Genomic DNA, 19,371 nt, shown 5'->3' on the forward strand with positions numbered 1-19,371 from the left:
AAATATACAAAGCAAAAAAGTGCCAAAAATGAAAAGTGGATTCAAGAAAGCCACAAACATGGAGGGAGCCTTTGGTATGTCTCTTCGAGAATTTGTGTGTGTGTGTGTGTGTGTGTGTGTGCACATATGTATGTACATACAAAATATACACATGCATCTACAGATATACATATGTATGTGTCCATATATAAATGTAGTATTTAAGTAACAAAATTAACAAGCTTGGTGTTATATAAATAAAAATATAATCCTTTTTAAATACTCATGGAATGCTTACAAACACTGATTATATGCTAGTCTATACAAAAATGCTCAATAAGCTCCAAAAAGTAAATGTCACGTTATCTGCTCTCTTTGACCTTACAGTACATCTAGGATTTAACAATAAATATAGAAAAAATTCTAACCATTTGTTAAACACACACACACACACTCATAAGCAACTCTCAGGTCAAATAAAAAACAAAAAAATCTAAAATAAGAAATCTATTCAAAGATAATGACAATAAGAACACTACATATCAAAATGTATGGGATCAGACCAAAGTGGTAATCAGAGGAAAATTTATAGCCTTAAAAGTTTACTATTAAACTACTAAGAATGATAACAAATGTAATTAACCAGGTACTTAATATTAAAGTTGTAGGTTTTCTGCATGGCTGGACAAACACTGCACTGACTTACGCATTCATTATGTTATTTGTTCTTATAAAACCCATTTTACAGAGGAGGAAAAGGAAATGCACAGAGGATGTTTAACTCGTTCCAGGTCACATAGCCGGTAAATGATGGGGATGGGAGCTGAACCCAAGCCTGCCTCCGCAGAGTACATGCTTCCTGCCATCGCAGTGGACTGCTGGTGCTGGATACCATGAGTCATTCGTCCGCTTTTAAAATAGCTACACATTTTTACGGGAAACTGTTAATCACAGAAACATATGCTAGCACTTCTCATAGGAATCATTTCCACTTCCCTTCTTTTTAGTGGCACCATGTTTCCAAAATTTTAAAAATTAGAAGTCATTTCCCTTGTATAGAAGCTCCAAGTTTGGGACATTTAAGTCCACAGATTTATTACTTCTCGACCTTGTTTTTCCTCTCCCCTCTTAAAAATGTAACTCAGCTACCTCCCCAAGGATTCAGCAATGGCAATCCCGAAAATCCCATTAACGCTTCAACCACAACAAAAAGTACCCCCTAGTGCTGAGCATGAGGTGAGGGGATAAGGGACACGAGGCAGTTTTGTTCCAGAGGCCAACGTTGTGCAGACCCGAACGCAGCTGGCTCTGAGCAGCAGAGTGAACCTCAGCCCGGGAGCAGGGTCACCAAGGAGCAGGATATGGGAAATGGGAGAGAACTGACGCTTCCTGGGATTTGCTACAAGACGGGAACCTCCTCCTCTCCTCTCCTGTGGTCCTCCCATCGACTCCATGGGGAGGTTAAGGAGAAAACTAAAGTTCAGGGAGATTAAGAAATGAGCCTGAGGCCTCACAGCGAGTGTGTTGGATTTGAACCCAGGTCTGTCTGGCTCCAGTGCCTGTTCCGACCCACTCACCGGACATGAAAAACACACGAGGAATCAGTTGCCTTTTCTCAAATAACACCCCTGGCATGGAAGGCTCACCCTTTTCTGCCCTGTGAGGACCACGGCTGGCCCCTCTGCATCCTCTCAGGTCCTGGCTCTGCAAACAGAGGCCAGGAGAAGCTCGCCTTTGAAGGGGCCGAACACCATTTCCACCCCGGCTTCTGCCTGTCCCCTTGGGGCATGGGGAGCTCACTACTTCATAAGAGCAAACCCCACTGTAGAGTGTTCATCACCCTTCTCCACAAAACACCTATCTGTTCCCCTGACCTGAGAGTCCAGGCCAGGGCCACCACATGTGAGGACGGAGGGGACCTCCCAAAGGAGGCCTCCTGGCCCTGGCGGCCGGGGCAGACCCCAAGCCTCAGCGACACCCGGACAGAATTCCCATATGAACAGCCTGTCACTCCCAAAGCAGCAAATCTACAGGTAATACTGCACAAATCCAGAGAAATCTTCCCAGTATTGTCATTAGCCTGTAGCTGGAAATATTTAAAAGCCTAAACCATGATGAAATCATTAGAATAGCCACCTCCCACTTGTACTTGGCCAGAGCAGCGCGAAGCCTGACACACAGCACTCACCACAGCCACCATTAGATACTGACTGGCCTCGTTCACGTATCTACTGTCTGATTCCCCCATCAGACTTTATTAAAACCCCTCTGAGGAGGAAGCGTCCTGTTCCACAAGCTCAACCCCAGCGGCTGGAACAGAGCACACAGGAGCTGCTTGGAGAACATTAGTTGAAAGAAGGAAGGTATGAATGAAGGCATACTTTAGGCCACAAAATAACCTTACAAAGTACATCATTACCCTCATTTCAGAGCTGAAGAAAGAGACACGGGGAGTCAAGTGATGATTATAATAAGACTGAGCACTTACTGTGTTCCAGGTCCTAAACTAAGAGCTTTGCCCTGTTTGTTGATTTGCCATAACCATGCTGTTATCAGGGAGGTTTTATCTCTACTTTACGGAGAAAGAAGCTGAAGCTGAGAGCGCTGCATCGCTTGTCTGAGGTCACACAGCTGGGAAGTGGCAGAGGCAAGATCTGAACACAGGTCAGTCCAGGCTGCCATACTGTCAAGTCCTTCTTTGACCCCAGCTAGATCCCCTGGAGCCTGGCAGCTGGTGAGGCAGGATGGGGCACAGCTGACCCCACAGGCATCCAGGCCATGGCTCTCCCTGCTTGACACCCCCTTGGGGTCAACATTCTCCAGGAGGGCTGACGACTACATGGTGGCTGCACCGTTCACCTCCTCCCCGTGGCCTCCCTGGCACCCATCGTGACACATCTGTCCCAGGTCCCATCGTCAGCGGGCCCACCATGGCCTGGGGGCCCTGCCAGCTCTGCCCCGTGACACACAGCTGTGGTGGAAGTGGGAGAGCGTGGGGCTTGGAGCCAGGAGACCTGGAACACTGGCTCTGCCGCCTACCAGCTGGGTGGCCTCAGGCAAGCCTTTTTGCCTCCCGGGGCCTGTGTTTCCTTGACTGTGACTGGGGATAATGATGTTGATTGTGAAGTCTCCCGGCCCAGGGCCTGGACCACTGAGGTGCCCGTGAAGCTGAGCTGACCCCGAGCCTGGCTCCATGGCGAGGCCCCACTTGGAACTGGAGCCGGACGCCCGTGGGAGAGACGCACCCAGCCGGGTTTGCCATAACTGTGGATGGCGCCCAGATGCTGACCACGTGCGGCCACCTACCTCAGACGACCAGCTCTGGGAACTTCCATCTGGAGTGAGACAGCACAGCTGGGATGTCTCAGCTCCCTTCCTTTTACACAGCGTTACTGCGGCAAAAGACACCGTGCTGTTGGCCTTGTCAAGACGGACAGTAACTGGACCAGCTACTGGCCCTGGCGGCCATGAGGCTGAGCAGTGCCAGGGGCTGGAGCTGGACTGGGAGGTGCAGACGCATTGGAGGAAACAACCGTAATACTAACAGCCTGTCCGCGACAGGAGAGGCTGGCCTTGCTTGTACCACAGCATCTCACCGCAACTGGCGCAGCACAGCACACTAGGTGCTCTCATTTCTTCATTTGACAGATTAGGGAATGGAAGCTTACAGAGCAAAAGTGACACATCTAAGACCGTACAACCTACAAGTGGGGGAATCAGGATTTGAATTCATGCCCGCCTGACCCCAAAGATTTGGGACAGAGAGCAGTGCTGAAAGCTGGGGGCTGGCAGTCCTGGCTGGCACAGGGACAAGGGTGCCAGAGTCAGAGCTGGGGCTGCGAGGACCCCTCCCGTGGCCTGCCACCCACCCGAGGACACGGCTGGCAGCCGGCATCCACTCTGTGGCTTGCCTGCCTGCAGACTCAACCTCCTGTGAGATGGACAGCTACCCAGAATATGTTCTGTCCCCTTCTGCCACACCCCACACAGGGCCCGGTGACACTGCTGTGGCTACAACGGGGGTGCCAACCAGCCTGCCGTGGTGAGGCAGAGAGCCCCGGGGCCGGGGATGAGCAGCCTTCCGCTGGCTCTGCTGTGGATGCCTCCCCAGCTGGGTTGGTCCCAAGCCCAGGGTCATGTGGCCAAACCTTCTTCCTGATGGTGAATCCAGGCCCCCCGCCAGGGGTGTCCACAAGACACCCTGGCCCTGAGGAGGGAGTGTCAGGCTGACAAAGGAGGTGCTCTCCTGAACAGACCCTTCTCTTAAGCTGAGGGACACAGGCTCCGTGGTGCAGAGCCTGCGTGAAGCTGGGCGCTCCCAGTCTCCCAGAGCCAAAGCCCGCGGCTGGCACCGGGCTTCACCGCCAGCCCAGAAACTCACTGCTCTCTTGTTTCTCCCATCGTCACCCGTCTCACTTCCATCCCAAGTCTGGTTTTGGTTTTTCTCACACAGCTATCTATTTAATAAGGAAAATTCTGCTGTGTTGAGGGGAAAAAACCTTCCACAGCATAAAAATATGCCACATTTCCATCTTATGCTTTCCATTTTCTTTCTCTCTTTCTTTTAAAGTTTGAGATGAAAGATTTTTTCCCCATGTTCTCCTGCTCTGCTTTGAAAAGATCATTTTCAAACTTCAGAAATCAGGAGTGCTGGCACCTGGAACTATACTTGTGTGGTTTGATCACATAAACGTTTTCTTGATAAATTCCAAATGGAATAACAGAGCAGCAGCTCATTAAGGTTTTGTTTTTGGTCTTGTTTTGTTTTTTTTTATGAGAGTGCAAAGCGATGCCATCGACTGCAGAAGGAGATCTCAGTGGGTGGCTCACGCTCCCTGTCTGAGGCAGAAGACTGAGTGTTAATTAGTGCCCGTTAATTAGTATCAGTTGTGTAAAACACGGACTTCAGAACAAATCCTCATCTAAAGAATATTATTCCTCAAGTGAAATGTGTTGGAAGCTGGCTGACACTGAGACAAACATTTCCCAGGTCTGCAGAAAGGGGGCGGGGCCAGGCAGTCACACCTCAGGTGGTCAGAGGCCATGTTTCTTAGAGGAGCACATGGCCTCCTGTTTTTCTTGGTGTTGGGGCCGGTGACTTACAAAGGTACTGAACAAAGCCTTGCAGCCCACAGAGAATCTCCTCTGGCTCCCCGAGGTCAAATGAGGACACAACCACAGATTTCCCCCCTCTGCCCTGGGGATTACCTGGTAATCTACAGGGGCAATGGGATGTCCTACTGTTTGCAAAGGTTCTCCTAAGAGCTGTGGGATGGTGTAGCATGTGCTGGTATTCTGACCAGCAGTAAGAAAGGGCATAAGGAGAGGGCATTAATCTGGTGATTATTATTCGGCTTGTTTTGTGCCAGACACTGTGCTAAGTAAATTACACGTACTACCTAATTTAATCCTTCAACAATTCTATTGGCAGTAGAGAAGAACCTGGTACTTTTTGTCTGCCTAACATCTATTCCCAATTCTTTTTTTTTTTTTTTTAATTTATTCCCAATTCTTTTGGAAACAGCCTTCACTTTTCCTTTGGGGGAAACCATACCTCCCATACTTGTAACCCATGTGGTTTTGGTAGGTCTGAAGCAATTTCATTCCATCCCCTGCCCCGGGGGTAAAAACAAATTTTAAAAACGAACCATTTGGGAAAGGAAAAAAACACTCCAAAAAATTCAGAGATGAAAGAAGGAATTAAAATCACAAACTATCTACATATAGGATGCAATCAAAATCACATAACTCTGCTCAGAGAAAAATTCATAGTCTCAAATGCTTATATTAATAATTCAGAAAGATAAAAAAGAAATGAACTTAGTGTTCATTATAGAGAACTAAAAAGAACAAAAGAAAGTAGGAGAAAGCATTAAAAATATAAAATCAGAAATATTTATCACTGTAGAGTGATAAATAAAACTGAAAGTTGGTTCTCTGAAAAAGTCAATAAAGTAGACAATCTTTGGTATGTATGATGGAGGAAAAAACAAAAGGTAAGAACACAGATGTGCATTGTTAGGGTTGAGAGAAGGGATATGATTTCAAATATGGAGGAGAAGTTAAAATAGTGGTAGGTGCAATTTTTATGCCAACATATTTGAAAATGTAGATGAAATGTGTGCTTACTAGGAAAATCTATCTTCCCAAAATTGTCTCAAGAAGGGGCAAAACCTTCAACTCACCAAATAAAGAGGAAATATTAACAATATTAAGAAAGATACCATGATTAAAAAGTACATTATCCAAATGGTTTTATGGACCCATCCATTAAACTGTAAAAGAAAAACCGAATATTACTTAAACTGTTCCAGAGCACAGGAAAAGTCGGAAATATGTGCAGTTCTTTTTATGACTCGAGCATAACCATTATATCAAAACCTGACGGACATGGCATAAAAAAGAGACCAATATCATTGAGAAATAAAGATCCAAATAAAACGTTAGCAAATAAAACTCACCAGTGTTCTAAAATAATAAAAACAGCAAATCAAATTAGCAGTATCTTGAAGCAAACATGTGTACTACAGGATTGCAATGGTATTTCAACAAATGATCTTGAGAGATGCTGAAAAGTCACTGATAACTTTAGCATCTATTCCTGATAAAGCACTAAGCTAGGAACAGACTTCCTTAATATGACAAAGGATGCATGGTAGAAACACTAACACAATCTTCTTAACGTTGAATTCCTATTGAGAGGAACAAGTCAAGAATACTTGCCATTCTGCTATAATTTAACACTATTCTAGATGCACAAATCTATGAGCTAAGACAAAGAAATGTGGTATAAACATTAAAGACACATGTAACATTGTCATTATTTCCAGGTTACATAATTAGTCACCATATTAATTATATAATTAAGTAATCTAGGATAATCAACTGGAAAACTATTACAACTAAATAACAGAGTTAAGTTCAAAGTAAATATACCTAAATCACTAGCATTCCTTTTTTTATTAAAAAATTTTTTTTGACTTCTTTATTGGAGCATAATTGCTTTACAATGGTGTGTTAGTTTCTGCTGTATAACAAAGTGAATCAGCTATATGTATACATATATCCCCATATCCCCTCCCTCTTGCGTCTCTCTCCTACCCTCCCTATCCCACCCCTCTAGGTGGTCACAAAGCACCGAGCTGATCTCCCTGTGCTATGCGGCTGCTTCCCACTAGCTTTCTGTTTTACATTTGGTAGTGTATATATGTCAATGCTATTCTCCCACTTCGTTCCAGCTTACCCTTCCCCCTCCCCATCTCCTCAAGTCCATTCTCTGTGTCTGCATTTTATTCCTGTCCTGCTCCTAGGTTCGTCAGAACCTTTTTTTTTTTTTTTTTGATTCCATATATATGTGTTAGCATATGGTATTTGTTTTTCTTTTTCTGACTTACTTCACTCTGTATGACAGACTCTACGTCCATCTACCTCACTACAAATAACTCAGTTTTGTTTCTTTTTATGGCTGAGTAATACTCCATTGTGTATATGTGCCACATCTTCTTTATCCATTCATCTGCTGGTGGACACTAGGTTGCTTCCATGTCCTGGCTACTGTAAATAGAGCTGCAGTGAACACTGTAGTACATGACTCTTTTTGAATTATGGTTTTCACAGGGTATACGCCCAGGAGTGGGATTGCTGGGTCATATGGTAGTTCTATTTTTAGTTTCTTAAGCAACCTCCATACTGTTCTCCATAGTGGCTGTATCAATTTACATTCCCACCAACAGTGCAAGACGGTTCCCTTTTCTCCACACCCTCTCCAGCGTTTATTGTTTGTAGATTTTTTTGATGATGGCCATTCTGACTGGTGTGAGCTGATACCTCACTGTAGGTTTGATTTGCATTTCTCTAATGATTAGTGATGTTAAGCATCCTTTCATGTGTTTATTGGCAACATGATGTTTTTTTTTTGACTTGAATTATATATATATATATATGTATACATATTTTGTTTTTAATACAGCAGGTTTTTGGGTTTTTTTTTGCGGTACGCGGGCCTCTCACCGTTGTGGCCTCTCCCGTTGCGGTGCACAGGCTCCGGATGCGCAGGCTCAGCGGCCATGGCTCACGGGCCCAGCCGCTCCGTGGCATGTGGGATCTTCCCGGACTGGGGCACGAACCCGTGTCCCCTGCATCGGCAGGCGGACTCTCAACCACTGCGCCACCAGGGAAGCCCTAGCAGGTTCTTATTATTCATCAATTTTATACACATCGGTGTATACATGTCAATCCCAATCTCCCAATTCATCACACCCCTATCCCCACCCCCCCACTGCTTTCCCACCTTGGTGTCCATACGTTTGTTCTCTACATCTGTGTCTCAGTTTCTGCTCTGCAAACCGGTTCATCTGTACCATTTTTCTAGGTTCCACCTATATGTGTTAATATACAATATTTGTTTTTCCCTTTCTGACTTACTTCACTCTGTTTGACAGTCTCTAGATCCAACATGATGTGTTTTTAAGTGAACAAATCTGGTATGACTGTACACACATATATACACACACACCCCTATGTTGATACACACACCCTATATTGAAATACACACACAGAAACACCTATATTGATACACACACACACGCACCCCTATATTGATATACACACACACACACACACACACACACACACACACACACACACACGAAAGAGAGAGAGAGAGAGAATATATTGCCCAATCTGTTAACAGCAACCATCTTCAGGGATAGTTTAGGGTTATTTTTTGTTTTATACAATTTTATATTTTTTCAGCCTTTAGCTTTGAATATGTACTACTTTTAGAAATAGAAAAGAGCAAGATCTCTATCTCTCCTTCTTTCTTCAAAAAAGCAAACACTTTTTTGGCAGGGAGAAGGGACGTAATAGTTGACGCAAATGATTTTCCGAGCATTCTCAGCTCCTGTTGAAAACCCGGTCTTTAGTTTTTGATGTAAAGGCCACAAACCTCTACCGACTACCTGTGATCTGTCTCCAGGCCATTGTTCACACTTCATTATCACCTTTGGTCTCCACCTCTAACCCATTCCGCCCTGTGATTTCTCAAACCCAATCAGATCGTACCCTTCCTCAATTTAAAATTACCCAACAACTCTCCCTCTGCAGGTGTTCACAGCTCCTGGGTTCCATCCCTCGCCGCCTTCATCTCTGGGCTTTCCTCCCGCCCTCCTCTCATGTGATGCTCCAGCTGGGTGCGGGCCCCGTGTGGCTGGCTCCCTGGACCGGCCCTCCGCTTCGTGCCTCTGAGCTTGGCAGAGCTCTGTCCACCCCATGCCCACTCGGCCTCCTTTTCTGGCTGTTAGCGGGCTGCTCCTGGGCTCTCAGAGCCCACGCCCTCCCCTCGATTACAGTATCTATCACACACTCTTTGAGGGCCAGGTCTGCACCTTTTCCGCCTCTGCATTCTCAAGGGCCCAGCACAGGGTAGGGGACGACCAAACGGGACGCTGAGTCTTTATCTGCACATATATGACTCTTTATTCTGGCCACCGAAATCCCACTGCTCAGTGGATAAGAGTGGCCGTGGCTGCCAAGCACCCCACTCCACAGCCACCCTAACAGGGTCAGCCCTGTGTTCTGGTGTCTCCAAGCTAAATACCCATATTTCTCAGTGCTATGAAGGGCTTCCAGAGGAGCTAACGTCACCAAAAGGAAACGCAAGATGATTCCCCCAGTGAAAGCTTCGGAAACCTGCCTCATGTTGGGTAGAACCGAGGCTGCCCACGTGCCAAGGAAAACACTCTCCAGCTTGTCTTTCCAACCCTGGCTCAAGGATTCGCTACTGTGCACAGAAGGGCTCCCTGGACGTCCGAGGCCACCAGGATTCCAGCCAGAGAATGAGCTCACGGACGGCTGCTTCAATCACCACAGTATTTTCCACTTCCCCAAATGCGCTCACGTATCTGTGACCACACTTCACCTAGTCTTTAACGAAAAAATAATGGAGGCAAAGGCAAAACTGTCAGATTTATTCACTGCTCAATGGAAACTGTGTAACAAAACACGACATTCTAAACCTCAATCACCAATCCCTGCATTCTCTGGGAAACAAGCAACAGATTTGTGGAGGGTTAGCTAGATCTAAACTGATTTTCACTGTCTGAAAGCAAATTCTTTTCTGATTTTGCTGAAATGAAATACTGAAAGACTCTCCCTGGGCCCCTTGGGAAGAAAGAAGGCATCCGACTACTAATTTATTTGTGGTTTTCAGGCTCAGGTGTTTTGATCTCTCCCTGCCTTTCTTGATGTAGATGAGAGGATGGGAGTCCCACAGGACTGTCCCGGGAAACCGCTTTCAGAGAACAGGGGCTCCTGTGGCCCTACCGTGGGGGCCATCTCTGTGGGCTCTGCCCTGCTGCAGGTCACACTGGAGACCCTCCCTGGCCCAGCCAGATCCAGCTGGCCCAGGGCCAGCCCAGCCTTTTCCAGCCCTAGGCCATAGTCTCGGTCTGTAGGGGGCGCTACTCCCACGGAGCCTGTGGGCCCATCTCACCAGGGCAGGAGAAGCACACGCCCCCACCAGCAGGGGGCGCTGGAAGTAGTCATGCTGTTGCTAGTCTGGGATTGTCTGTTGGGCGGGATGGGAGGGTGGAGGGGAGCCGGGCTGTCACTGGCTGGAATCATGCGTCAGACTGGAAGGCCCACCCACACCTACTCTCTTTGTGCTACCTGCCCCTCCCCCCGCCCCGGCCCACTAGACTGAACGCCCTAGGGAAATGATTCAAAACACCTGACCCCCATGACTCTGGGCTCCTGGTCACCTCCTTGAGACCTAGACCTCTACTCTGGTCGGTTCTCCAGCACCAACTTTCCTCAGTCCTGGCTCCTCCCCTTCTTCATAGCACACTGCCGTTCCAGCAGGCTTTGGGGCCAACACTGCCCTTACTAGGACCTTCATTCCTGGCTATACCATCGGAGGGTGGTTTGCAGGGAAGAGAGAGGCCGAAGTGGCAGGAGAGCATGTCTACTGACCAATCAGAAGTTGTGGGGAGCTAGATGGAAGGCGGCAGGTCCCTGTGGGGAGAGGAAGCTACAAGGGCACAGGGTGATGTGCTCAGGGACCAGCCCACTAGGTGATGTGAAAGGGCATTAGTGCTACAAATATTTACTAAGTGCTTCCCACATTCTGGACACAGGGGTATAGACAGGCACGGTCCCTGACCTCATGAGGTGTACTAGCCGGCAGATGCATTCAACAGAGGCATTAGTTACACAAGTAACTTAGGGCACAGAACTGCTAAAAAATAATACTCTAGTGCATACTTACTTTGGGGAATTATCCTCAGGTGCCCATGAGCGACCCCAGAGGAACCAGTGGTGTATGATACAGAGATGGGCAGGCCCCTGCCTCAGTCTCTCCACTCAATTCCAGAGATGCTAAGTAACCTGCCCAAGGTCACTCAGCAAAGACATGGCAGAGGTAGGATTTGAGCCCAGGTCTTTGGCCTAGGGCCAACACTCTTATGGACTATGTTATGTGTGTTACTTATAGCTCAATACAGGGAGGAGTGATACTGAAACTCGAGGCATCTGTGTTCAAATCCTGGCATTGTCACTTATTTGTTCAGTGTGATCCCAGGTGAGTTCTTCAACTGCTTTCTTCCTCTGGGAAATGGAGACAGTAGCTTCTCACAGGGCTGAGGTGAAGACTCAGGACCTAACGCACAGGAGAGGGGCTGGCGTAGTATCTAGATAAAGCAGGCACTCAATGAAGTGACTTGCAAAAAAAAAAAAAACACCAACAACTTTAAGAGGTGATGGGGTACATACCTGCTTCTGAAAACCTTCCAGAAGAGACCAGACAGCCCCTCATAGAGCCTCCCCTGACTTATCACTAAAACTTTTGTGAATAGAAAAAAAGAAGAAAACCACCCCCTTAGCTAAGACTGATGGACGGCTTTATTGCTGGAACCTAGGAAGAAACTGAATAGACTACGGGCAGATGTAGAGGACAGAAGTTGAGCAAATGTAGACCTTGTCAAATGTGTGCCTCCCAGGGCCTGTCCCCAGACTCAGAGAACCAGCGATATAAAAACATGAAAACTTGGGTCAATGACCAGTACACTGCCCAGCAGGGGCTGATCTGAGGGGCTCTAGGACTTTCCCCTCCACCTTCTCACATCCATTTGCAGATGGCTACCCCCAGAAAAGAACTAAAGCATGTCCAGAGGGAAAACCAAATGCCTACTGATAAGCCCCAAAGATGAATAGATTTCACCTTGGTCAAGGACGCATCCAGAAGAAAGAAAATCCAGTAAGGGGCACATGGAAAAATACTGCCAAATAACAGGGGCTGAACTGCATGCAGAAGGGGCTGAGAATGAGAGCACATGTCCTCGGTCTATTCCAGCATCCGGAAGAAGGTTTCAGGACACCTTTTCTCTTCAACACAGCACAAGAAGACAAGGCTTCTGGGATAGGAGAGAACTGTCAGAGGTGAAACTGCAAGAGGATAAGCTAGAAAGACAGATGCATGACATAAGAAAAGAAGAAAAAGAAACTAAAAATATGACAGAGGAATTTTAAAAACTAACATCGGAGGCAGCAAGGAGCAAAATGGGTATTTTGGATACTCACATCAATGATATGGGGGAGCAATTTGGCGAGGTCAAATGCCGAGGAAAAGGGCAAGGGAAGAAAGAATATATGGGATGTGGGGGCCTGAGAACAGAGAGCTGACCCAGGGAAGGGCATCTACCCAAGGAGCGTGTCCCAGGTCCCGGGAAAGAGATCCATCCCTAGACACACCCTGGATAAACGTTTGAATAAAAAAAAAAAGTCTTTCAAAAAAGCAAAAGCCAAAAACCCAAAACCCACCCCAAAACAAAAATAAAACTCCCCAAAACAAAGAAAAACCCATGGAAGTGACCTTGACCCTCCAAGTGAGTTGTAGGGGCCCCTTTTGCTTGGGTCTAATTGAACCTGACCTGCCACCAGAATGACTGTGATGACATACGGTAACTGTCTGTGCAAGTGTTTCCCCGTGGGAGGAGGAGTTTCTCAAAGCAGGAGGTACTGATTATTCATGAAATGTTAGGACATCTGGTGATTTGTCAATTGCTTTCATTTTTTAAGAAGAAAAATATTTTCCCCTAGTGATTATGGTACTTAAGTATAAAGACCCAAAGAGAGGACATATGATTTTGGATGCCATAAAATTTGGTCAATGCACATTTTTTCCATAAGTTTATGGGAATGTTTCACCATCGCAGCCTAAGGGCAGCAGAAGACGTCGACTTCTGGATGCAGTATTAACAGATCACATGTGCTCTAAACCACACTCCCTCGTCAGCAGTCTGTGAAGCCCAGAAACCCCTCCTGCACATGCCGCAGTAGAAAGCAAGCGCTCAGCGGCTTGTGTCACTGTGTCAGATGTGAAGGATGCAGGCGAACTCTGAGAAAGCTGGCTTTTCTGCGGGGCCGAGGGCAGAGGCCACTCAGTCATGGCTGCAACAGCACAGGGAGAGGCAACTCCGTCAAGTCCAGAGTAGGCGTGAGTAGAATGCTTCCTGCCAAATCCAGGAGCACCCAGCACCCAGGAAGCAGGAGCCTGCGCTTGCCTGGAGGTGGCGGGGGTGGGGGGGCGCTGAGAGGGGGCTGGGGGTGGGGGGATGAGGTAGCCTGGGGACACCAGTAAGAAGATCTATTTGGAGGCTGAAAAAGCTCATCTCAGCTAAAGTAAAAAGTCTGCCTCAGGGCAATGGCGAAGGAAGAATATTTTGCAAATGTCCTGTTTCCTGGGTGGCAGTGGCCCCGGCTCTGGGCGAAGGTCTGCTCCTCTCCTTCCACCAGGGTTTCCTGACAGTAATCTGGCCTGGATCTTACTCTCAGCAAGACCCTCTGGTGCACAGGGACCCGGGGGTCGGGGAGCTCAAATAGGCTCCTGGGACAAGACAGCTGACTCAGAGCGTGGGGTGGGAGACATGAGCCTCGGGCAAGCGAATGCTGGGAGCAACCAGAGCGTGGTCACGCCGAGTGTGGCCCTGGGCTAAGTGGCCCTGCATAATCTCATGGAGCCCTCATTTTACAGAAGAGGAAGGAAGCCTCTGAGACGCTAAGTTGTCCCAGACCACACAGCGAGTGCGTGGCCGGGCCAAGAACGCCCCGCAGGCCTCACGTTGGAGGCCGGCTCTGATACTCGCCCTTCCTCGTCCTGGCCCTGCAGGACAGCACGTGAATGCATGAAGCCTGCCAAGGTGGGGTGGGGACACCAGCATTTGTGGGGTGACCCTGAACCAGACTTTGTGCTCTGGGCCTTAGACCATCTCCTCAGTTCATCTACCAACTGGGCTCCCAGGAAAGCATCATTACCCCCGTCATCCAGATGGGGAAACTGAGACTCAGAAAGGTAGGGTGACTTTCCAAAGGTCTCCTGGCCAGTAGTTGGAGAAGCCATGATTGGAATCTAGGTTTGGCTGGTCCCAACCTGTGCTCTGTTCAACAGGAGGACTGTAGGGACCCCCCGTTTTGTTTCATGCCACGAGCTGAGTCCTGTGGTCCCTACCCTCCGAGATCCTTACCCCAGGCCTGGAGGGCTGAGTCATAGGCCCTGTCCTCAGAGGGGGAGATGTCCTTCTGGGGAATGGAAACATCTCCAGGCCAGAACAGGACTTAGTTCTAAGTGGATTACCCAGAGCTCAGGCAGGGTGATTTGTGGCCCTCCAACACACTCCAAATGGTGCCTGGGCCCAGGCTCCAGGGATTAAGTGGTCCTCTGGAGGCTAGCCTGGGAAGGCAGTCCCAGGGTGCCATATAGGGTGTGGGCTCTGGAACCAGGCAGCCTGGGGGGAGGGCCAACTCTGCTACTGACGCTCTCAGTGGCCTTAGAAAAGTTCCTCAGCTCCTCTGACCCCAAGTTTTGGCCTCTGTAGCAGGGGACAGGCGTTAGTGGTACCTCCCTCAAGCGGAGGTGGGATGAGTCAGGTGAGGTATGTGTATCCCCCTGAAGGTCACTGCCCAGTAAAGGCTGAGGTGATGTGATGACATCACTAGAAGTAACTGTCTGTGGCAGGCCCAGTCTACCGAGAAGGGAGGACCCAGTTTGCATCTTCCAAGCCCCACACTGCCTTCTCCCTCCTCTAGCCCCCCACGTCCTGTTACATCCACAGCAAGGGCTGAACAAGGATGGGACCACCTTGAGAATATCTCGTCCCTTGCTCCTGCCTCTCCTCTGGCTTCCATCACAGAGCTGTGAGGGACACTCTTGTCTGGGGAATGGGAACCCTCTCTAGTCTTCAGGGCGGCGCACGGAGCAGGGAGACCCAGGTCTGAACACCCATTCCACTGGGTGACCCTGGGTAAGTAGCCTGGTCACCTGGACCTGATCTCATTCATTCCCACCTTATACATCCATCCACCCTGAGCATTACATGAGATAATGTAACCACAGCAGGGTGGTTCATTCTTCTGTTCATTTGTTCCATCATTCATTCAATCAGGCATGCATTCATTTTTCATTCACAAAACAGTTGCTGAGCACTGTTTCCACCAACTCTGCACTGGGCTCTGGGGGAACCACAGTGAGAAAAACCAGACGTGCTCCCTGCCTGCCCTCCTGGGCCTGACGACCAAGCACTGAACAGATGCTTCTCTTCCACAGAGACCCCAGGTCCAGTGGGGAGCCGGCCACTACTTGGGTGGCAGAGAGAGCCCCAGGTTGGTGGCCCACGGTTGGGGAGCTCTTCTGCACTTGGCGGGTAGCGCCCTGGGAAGGCTGCTCACCTTCTGAGTAGCCGTAACTTCTGAGTACTGTACTGCCTCCCACAAAATGTGCTTTGTTTCTGACGTGTGTGCTCAAACAGGTATAATTTTACATCACATACACTGTTCCCAGTTTGTACAAAATGACTCAGGATTTTGCAGCTACTGACGAGGAATTTAGGGCAGTGGCAGGTTATGGGCTTCATGGGCAGCAGTTCTATGGGACTTGGGCAAGTTTTTTAGTTTATCTGAGTCTCAATTTCCATTTTTGCAAGAGGAACATATTCCAACCTTGTTTCAAGAATCAGAGCTACTGTATGAAAGCATTTACTACATCACCTGGAATAATAATAATGATAGTTACAACACTAATGACTGCTAACGTCTATTAGCATTTACTATGTGCCAAGCGTTGCGTTGAGCGCTTTCAGGCATTCGTTTATTCTTTAATTCAACCAACAGTTATCGAGATGCTACACTAGATGCTAGGGATACTGCAAGGAACACAACCAATAGCATCTCCTCTGCTTCTGTGGAGTTGACCACCTAGAGGAGGATCAGATAGTAAACAAGTAACTGCACAAAATAAACTATTTAACTGAAACTAATGATAAGAACAACAAAGGAGAAGTACAGTCCTCAGAGTAAATGCCATTACACACACTTTCTAGGTGAGGAAATTAGGGATCAGAGAGGTTAGGCGACTGGTCTGAGGTCGCATGCCTGGTGAGAGGCAGAGCCGGGCCCCAAATCTCATTAAACGGATTACGCCAAGAATAGCATCAGAGGTTCCAGATCATCTACAGAGAGCCCACCACCTCCCAGGGTTCCTCCTCTAGTCTAAGAGCCGCTGCTCAGAGCAAAGGTGGAACCAGAAGGCTGCCTGAGAGCAAAACGACTTAGCTGATCCTCCGTGCACCGTTGTGACCTGCAGCCCTTCCTAACCTGAAGCAGAAAGCTGGAGGGCTTGTCCCGGGGGTCACTCACCCCCGGGAAGGCATCAGGGGGAGGACCTCTATAGTTGATAAATGAGTTTAGGAGAATAACTAGCCCGTTGTTGAAAACTAAGGGTAGTGGGTGTCACCAGTAGGCTGCTTCCAAGGAACCCCAGGTGAGAAGATGCAGGTCGCCACAGGGCCTGGTGGGTCGGCGTGCCTGCCTGGCTCGGCCGTTGGCCAGCTCTGTACAATGGGGAGAATAAATGTACCTCCTTGGGAGGCCACCGTGAGGCTGCAGTGAGATCAGACAAAGCGCTTTACTTGGCACCAGACAGAGCGGCTGTCCTTGCGCAGACACTGAGGGTAAAGCTGGTCTTCCCCACCGCAAGCATATCTCAGTGATAAAAGAGACCTCCCTGGAGGGTGAGGACCTGTATACAGCTCTTGGCTCTTGGTTTGCTTTATTTACGGTAACATTCTTTTAACTTCACTTATTTACATGTCATCTTCATGATTTTTACCAACGTAGCACCTACAGTATAAATTTTTTTCTTTTTTTTTTTGGCGGTACGCGGGCCTCTCACTGTTGTGGCCTCTCCCGTTGCGGAGCACAGGCTCTGGACGCGCAGGCTCAGCGGCCATGGCTCACGGGCCCAGCCACTCCGCGGCACGTGGGATCTTCCCGGACCGGGGCACGAACCCGTGTCCCCTGCATCGGCAGGCGGACTCTCAACCACTGCGCCACCAGGGAAGCCCCAGTATAAATTTTTTATTGTGATAAATAAACATAACACAAAATTTATTATTAGTGACATTTAGTACTGTCATGATGCTGTGCAACCACCACCGTTATCTTGTTCCAGAACATTTTCATCAATCACTCCAAAAGGAAATCCTGTACTGACTTACACTCCCCCCTCTTTTCAATCTAAGCAACCACTCATCTACTTTCGGTCTCTATGGATTTGCCACTCTGGACATTTCATACACATGGAATCATACAAGATGGGGTCTTTTGTGCCTGGTTCTTTCCCTTAGCATAGCATTCTCAAGGGTCACCGTGTTGGAGCATGTATCAGTATTTCATTCCTTTTTATGGCTGAATAATATTCCATTGTATGCATATGCCATATTTTGCTCATCTGTTCATCTGTTGGTGGTCATCTAGGTTGTTTCCACCCTCTGGCTACTGTGATAGTGCTGCTATGAACGTTCACATATACGTTTTTGTGTGAATACCTGTCTTCAATTCTTTTGGGTATATACCCAGGAGTGGAATTGCTGGGTTACGATATATTTTTTAACCTAACAGTTTTTGAGTGAAACCACGAATTTATTGTGCTAATCCCCTTAAGAGAGATACTTACCTAGCAAAGAAAGAGAGGTAATCTCCATGCCATCTAAAATCAGGAGGCCCAAAAGTAGTGCACGTCCACACTCTGGGGAGCTCAGAGCCCAGGTATCCCCTCACTTACTGTGCATGAGGCTGCCAGCAGTGGGTGCTCTGGGGTGGGGTCCCGGGACCTGAGGCTAGGTTAGGTGCAGTGGCTACCGGATGGGTCAAAAGCACTGTTAGAGGGGGCTGGCCAGGGGTCAGAGCCAGAGAGGCAGCATTGGTCTTCGGGCCTGAGGGGTAAGCCTCCAGCCCACGTAGTTGTGGGAACACGGGGCACCGAGGAGACAAGGAGGTGGCCTGGAGGGATGGGGTGGAGGGCCCAGGGCTTCAGCCTGCAACAAAGATGACTGCAGAGCCGAGGCCCCAGGAGGGGTCTGGGGCTAGTTGCAGGCTGTCCTGTCCTTCATTGCTCTTGAGGCCGACTCTCCAGGGGCCAGGAGGAGAGGGTGAGGCCACAGCACAGGGGCTGGCCTTCAAGCTTCCTTCACACAGGCTCCATCGGGGAGTCCAGCCCCTACTTGGAGACCTCTGCTTTGCTAATTACGGGACGCCTAGAAAGAAGGGGTTGTTTATGACGGGGACTCTTTCATCTCTGACTTAAATTACACATCATGCACTAACGTTTTAACTCTGATGTCTTCTGGAATTCAAATGAGACATAAATATACTCCCAGAAGCACAGAGTCTACATTCATTACTGGGACCACCTTGACCAAATAAGAGGTGTCACCAAGTCTATTTATAGCTTAAACATCTTTCCACTGTCCTTCCCTTAAAATCTATTGAGGTAGTTCCCATAGAAACAAGGAAGAGTGTCCAGCCCCAAACGGTCATTCATTCATTCATTCATTCGGGCTTCATGTCTAGGGGTCGACAGCAATCAAGTCGTGGCAGGAGAACGTGGAGAAAAAGTATAGGGGCTCTGAGCAGAGAAACGGAGTGGACAGAGAAATTTTAATTAATAAATAAAAGCGGCCATTTAAAATCCATTACATCATTAAATTTAAAATAAGACCAATGCCGAAAGCTAGCAAGGCTGTGGTGAAATGGGAAAACCCATACATTGTTGGCAGCAGGATAAGTTGGTACCACCTTTTTGGAAAGCGTGAGGGATCCCAAAGCCAGAAAAATATTGATATCCTTTGACTAAGTAATGCCACTCTTAGGAACTTATTCTGAGGAAATAATTTTAAAAGAAGGGAAAACATTGTACACACAAAGGTATTCACTGCAGGGACATCTACGGTGGTTAAAGGCAAAACAAAACAAAACAACAAAAATTGGAAACATTCTAATGTCAAACAACAGGGAAATAGCTAAGAAAATTAAAATGAGCTACATGACAAAAATATGGAAACA

General features: G+C 47.9%; 1 protein-coding gene across 23 annotated transcripts in view; it reads right to left on the reverse strand.

The window, feature by feature from the left end:
* RALGPS1 (Ral GEF with PH domain and SH3 binding motif 1) overlaps nucleotides 1–19,371 on the reverse strand; it is a 283,690-nt gene that overhangs the window by 51,036 nt on the left and 213,283 nt on the right. The window lies entirely within an intron of this gene.

The sequence above is a fragment of the Phocoena sinus genome, chromosome 6 (assembly GCF_008692025.1).
Source record: "Phocoena sinus isolate mPhoSin1 chromosome 6, mPhoSin1.pri, whole genome shotgun sequence".
NCBI classification, from domain to species: Eukaryota; Metazoa; Chordata; class Mammalia; order Artiodactyla; family Phocoenidae; genus Phocoena; species Phocoena sinus.